A 6,000-nucleotide genomic window follows, 5' to 3' on the forward strand; every position below is an offset into this window, starting at 1 on the left:
TTATTCTTCTTTTGATAGATAAAGAAGTGGCTGAGGTATATAAATTAAGATATCCAGCACCAAACAGTGTTGCCTCAAACCTGGCATGATGACTTGAGAACTTCCATGCCTGCCCCAGAAGTTTCTCAGCAAGCCAACCAGGTAGAGGGAGCCCTTCCAAGAAATGGCAGTAAGATATGAAAGTGTGTCCCTAAGGACAGCTAGAGAAAGTACGGTTGACCCTTGAACAACACTGATTTGAACAATGTAGACTCACTTACACACAGATTTTTTTCTTTACAATATAATACCGTAAGTACATTTTCTCTTCCTTATGGTTTCATTGACATTTTCTCTTCTTGAGCTTACCTTATCTTAAGAATACAGTATATGACACATATAACATGCAAAATATATGTTAATTGACTATCTTTGCTATTGGTAAGGTCAACAGTAGGCTATTAGTAGGTAAGTTTTGGTGGAGTTAAAAGTTATACCAAATTTTCCACTGTGTGGGGCAGTCAATGGTGCTCCTAAGGCCCATGTTGATTAATAGTCAACAGTACACAGAACAAGTGGAAAAAGTCAATGAAGGGTAAAAGATTCCATTTTAAGAGAACAAGAGTAAATGGAGCAGTGCAGCCACAGGACATGGGCAGAATGTAAGCATTTAGAGGAAAAAGAGGACTCCTACTTCTAGGACAGGAGAGGCAGAAAGAATGGTGTTGCAGTATAGGTAAGCCTAAAGGAAAAGGAAAGAGAAGCAGAGAGAAAATAGAAAAGACAAATTAAGTATATCTATGATGATACATAAGCCCTATGGAAAAGAAAAGAAATTGGGGGGATTACAATTCTTAGAAGAATTTGTACTTATAGGCTTCTGTTTCCTCTAAGAAATAGAAGGAAGGCATATTGTCTGTGGTACTGAAAGGTTTGGGATGTGGTGACAGTGAACTTTGAAATAATAGCCAAATATCAACAAAAGTTGTTGAGGGGAAAAAAAAGAAGGTTGGGCAAGATGGAGGTCCAGCAGGGGGACACCATAAACATGAATGTGACTGGGGCAGTAAGGGAGGGCATATTCTCCAACCACATGGGGCAATCCAAGATTTGGGGTCAAGGCATGGAGGCAAATGGCTCTAGGCTCTAGGTTGGGCAGTGCATGTATAGAACACAGATAAGTGGGCATGGGAATGTGTACCCTATGTGCCTTGGTGGGGACAGCCCTTTCAGTAAACTCTGTTACTGTTCACAAATATTCAGTTCCCCTTCCTGGGGAGAATTATACCATTTCTAGCCCACTGATAAGGTTTAGCCATGTGACTTGCTATTGCCAATGAAATGTGATCAGAAGTGACAGAAACTTAGGAGCCATCATTATGGTTCACCACGTCCTCTTTCCCCTCTGCCAGGAGTCTGGCAGTGTTCCAGAGGCAGGCAACTCTGCCAAACCCAGAAAAAAACATGTGGAGAAGGACCACAGCCTACCCATGATCCACATGTAGTTTTCTGATTACAAGTGTCTGCGATTTGGAGGTCATTTGTGACTGCAGCATAACCCAGTCTAATCTGACAAGCAAAGCTTGAATATTTTAACTTGGAAGGGAGAAAGTAATTAAGTCAGAAGTTAGTTCATTTATAAAAGACTAACTGGGGCTAAAGGATTAAAGACTTGACTGTATGCTAGAGAAGTATAGGAATAGAAGAAATACATTAACTGGATATTTTTATGGAAAAGAAATGTATAATTTTAAAGTATAAAATAAAATCATGAATGCAAGATTGCCTGTCCCAGGTTCCTGAGCACAATAGTCATTAAGGAAACAAAGGTACTCCCCATACAGAATTCCCCTGTGCCTTACTAGGCTAGGTCCTGTCTGGTCAAGATGTTGATTTATTAGATTAGAAACTAGCATCCCTGGAATAAAAGCTCCTCCCCTCCCCCCAAACAGAGTCAAACAGCAAGTCCTGAAGCTGGACCAAAACATCCACCCTTCTCCCAACATCTCTCCTACTGCATTGCACCCCAGACCCCTGGAGTCCTTGTTCTTAAACAGACAGAGGTGAACAGGGTTTTTAGCTGCCAAAAGTTGGATTTGTGGGTAAAAACCAGATTTACCCCTTTTCCTTCTTGTGCAATTCATGCATACTGAGGTCGTTAGGACAGAAAATCATAGTTTAATTTTTTCATCAAACTAACAATGTGTACAGAGCACCTACTGTATTTGGGGACATGGAGCTTACACTCACGATACAGAGGAACAGGGAAAATCAACAAGATTCCTCAGTCCAAAACATAGGTGAGGGTAAATAATTACTATGGAGAACAACAGAACAGAAAAGGAAGAACATCCTACTGCAGCCCTGTTGTTGCATTATACCACATCACTCTGTAACCTTAGTCTTCTATTTGGTTTTCCCATTTAGTAAAATATTCCGAGCATCTCTCCAGGACGAAGCTGAACCAGAGTTCACATTTCTTAGTTGAAGTTCCCCCGAAGAGAGTCATCCGGTATTCCCTGAGCCTTGTGAGATCTGCTCAACTCTCCCACCATATTCGGCCATTATTACTCTAAACAATGCCCACCAAAGGGGAAAGAGCTTGCTGGGTTCCAGCCATGAGCCCAGTTTCATAGCAGCTGAAGACTCGTTACACAGTTACTCCAATTTTGGCCACCATGAAAGGACTCAGCCTAATACTACAAAGCAAGATCTTTAACACCATAGTGGAGACCAGTGTTTCCCAGGAGGGTGCAGGTGCAAATGGCATTCACTACTGCATCTATAGCCCAGAATGCTGACAACAATAATTATTAATGATCGAGGCTGCTCTTATGGCCTGGAAGCAAGACCATTAAGAAACTAACACCTGATAAAAGCTACACAGAGACCATCCAGACCAACTGTAGCAGATCTAGAAATTACAGTTGTAGATGCTGTTCACTGAGGATATTTTGGGTCACCTTTTTTAAGTGACTTATTTTTATCTACTGCTAAGGATCCAGGCAAACACTGTGGCTTGGAAGTTGGACTCCAAGAGCAGCCCCCTACCCCCAGGAGTTGTGTCAGACTGAGCATATCTCAGCCATTAGGCCCCAGCACGGACAGAAAAATGCATCTTCCCAGGACATCTTGTTGTAATCCACATTATCCATGGAAACACAGAGATAAGGAAGGCTGAGAAGGGATAATCAGGACAGGTAAATAATAGCCTCAAATCCAAGCTTACCTAGGAGGTCATCTCTGTCCATTTGTGTTTCTGAACATAGTATGCAAAGGACTTGCTGTCGTGGGTTGAATGGTAGTGCTCAAAATATCTGCCTAAATCCCAGAACCTATGAACGTAACCTTATTTGGGAAAGGGTCTTTGCAGATGTAAATTAAAGATCTCAACACAAGATCATCCTGGATCATCCAGGTGGGCCTTCAATCCAATGACAGGTGTTCTTAAAAAAGATAGGCAGGGAGAAACAGACGAGAAGGCCATGTGAAGATAGAGGCTGAGATGGCAGTTATACAGCTACAACCCAAGGAACACCCAAGGACACCAGAAGATGGAAGAGGCAAGGAAGGATTCTCACCTAGAGACCTGAAGGGAGTTCGGTCTTTCTAACACCCTGATGTCAGATTTCTGGCCTCCAGAACTATGAGAGAATAAGTTTCTGTTATTTTAAAGCATCCAGTTTGTGGTAATATATTATATCAGCCCTAGGAAATTAATACACTTGGCGACTCTCTTTAGCTTGACCCTACTCTTGATGTCTACCTCCAAGACAAGCAGCAGCCCAGGTAGCAACACCATTTTTAATCCTAAATTCCTCTGTAAGTATCTTGGCCTCTACTTCAGATGTGCTCCCTACCACATTCAAACTAAGGCACCTCCCTGCACCTCTGCTCACCCCACAACTACCCAAGTTTGGAGCAAAGTGCTGGATCATGAAAGAGACTGTCCATCTTCATGAACAACTCAACCAATTAGTCTACAATCTTCCATTCTAACACATGCTCCAACTTGGCAAGATACCATTCACAACTGTCAATGCAATTATCCTCCCATCCAGTGCCCAGACACGTGCAGACAAGGTGAATCAGCAGGTGCCCTTCTGATGCACCCCCTACAGACACTGCAGTTCTTCCACCTGCTCACTCTCCATAGAAGTGGTGTACAGCAAATCGCTCTTTTCTTCCTACACAATAGCCATTTCCCTAAAAATTACCACTTCTCCTCTAACTTTTCTCAGCTCTTCACTCTTTTTGACACATACCAGAGCTGAGCCCAACACCTGGCACATAGAAGACATGCAAAAAATACTTGCTGATTGAATGGGAGCCAGATAGCTTAGGAGCATCCAGAAAGATATTCTAGAAACTAACTCATGCACGAAGGAATGCTTTAAAGACTTTCCCACTGGCACTGCTGCTGCAGCTGGCCTCCTAACACTCTGGACAACTTTCTTTAGCTTGACCTTACTCTTGATGCCTGTCACCTACTGATGATGAAAGCCTGTTTTGGACTCTTCCCTTTGGGCACACAGGTATATATTAAAGCTTGCTTCCAGAGAATCCTTCCTGTCAAAGAAAGAGGAGTCTATGAAGTGAACAAGCAAATTTAAGTACAGCCCCTACCTTCTGGCTAGCCTTCAACAACTTTTCTTCTTCCTCCATTTGGCCTCACTGGTTACAGACCTTAGTTTCAAATCTCAGAACACTTGACTTTGAACTAATGTTTGAACCACCTTCTCCACCTAATGTTGCTTTCACTAGTTCTCATGCTATGCTTTGGGAGAGACAATCAGAGCAATGTAATCATACAGATCAAATATAGAATCCCAGCATCACCTTCAAGCTATGTGACCTTGAGAAAATCCCCTGATTCTTAGATCTTTCACCTGCCAAACAGAAAAAAGGTATGAAATTTGCAGTTTTGTTGGGAGGTTTAAAAATGCTGAGAGGGTTAGAGAACTGGCAGGATAGCTGAAACACAATAAAAGCTCAAAACACGTCAGCTATTGTTCTTATTGGACCTACCTCGATATTCGTATTGCATATTACAGAAAGCAAGTTTTGCAAGAGGCTGGACACCCTTGACCACTATTCTAGACCTGGAGAGATGAACAGGACACCTAAGCTATCTCCAGATGTCTCTACGATTCTACGTCACTAGACCAGGGGTGGCAATAACCAAAATCATAAGAGAAGCTTGAAAAAACTAGTTTGAAACATAGTTTGAAAAACAACTGGGGCACCTGGGTGGTGCAGTCAGTTAAGTGCCTCTGGATTTGGGCTCAGGTCATGATCTCAGGGTCATGAGATCGAACCCCATGTCAGGCTCCACACTCGGGTGGGGTGGGGACCTTGCTTGGGATTCTCTCTCTCCCTCTCCCCACTTGTGCATGAGTTCTCTCGCTGTCTCTGTCTCTCTCTCTCTCAAATAAATAAATCTGAAAAAAAAAGAAAAATGAATTTTCTTAGCCTTTAACTGTATCTATTAGAAATGTAACTTTCTAGTTTTATATATCAGTAAATGTCGCTCAAATGCTTTGCAAAAATACACGAGTTGTACAACATTGTGAATGTAAATGTAATGTAAATGAATGTAAATGGCTTCAGTACTAAATGTACTGAACTTTACACTTTAAAATGGTGAATTTATGTTTTGTGACTTTTATTTAAACAAAATTTTTTTTTTAAATATGCAGAAACTGCTGTTGTCTTTAAAATCAGAATGTTGACCTGAGGATCATTTTTACAAACACAGATTCTGATTCTGTGGGTCAAGGTGAAGTATGGCTATCAACACCTTTTTAAAAACCCCCTTAGTAATTCAGATTAGCAAGGGTTAAGAACCACTGATTAATAACTTAAAATATCTTAAATTAGGCAAAGGAGATTAATAGAATAGAAATTGCACTTTTTACAAAAAGACAGTTATCTGGTTAACGTGGTGTGACTCTGGGGACATTCTTTTCTTTTTATAATTTCTATTATTGGGATTACAATAAAGTTTGAAGAATGCATTTA

At 41.3% G+C, this 6,000-nt stretch overlaps 1 long non-coding RNA gene across 1 annotated transcript in view; it reads left to right on the forward strand.

Moving 5' to 3' along the window:
- LOC125080430 (uncharacterized) overlaps window positions 1-5,028 on the forward strand; it is a 12,665-nt gene extending 7,637 nt beyond the window's left edge. The window contains exons 2-3 of the long non-coding RNA XR_007121386.1: window positions 19-141; window positions 2,407-5,028. This is a non-coding gene — a long non-coding RNA (uncharacterized LOC125080430). The remainder of the gene's footprint in view (window positions 1-18; window positions 142-2,406) is intronic.
- The last annotated feature ends 972 nt before the right edge of the window (window positions 5,029-6,000 follow it).

Source organism: Lutra lutra, chromosome 11, assembly GCF_902655055.1.
Source record: "Lutra lutra chromosome 11, mLutLut1.2, whole genome shotgun sequence".
Taxonomy (NCBI): Eukaryota; Metazoa; Chordata; class Mammalia; order Carnivora; family Mustelidae; genus Lutra; species Lutra lutra.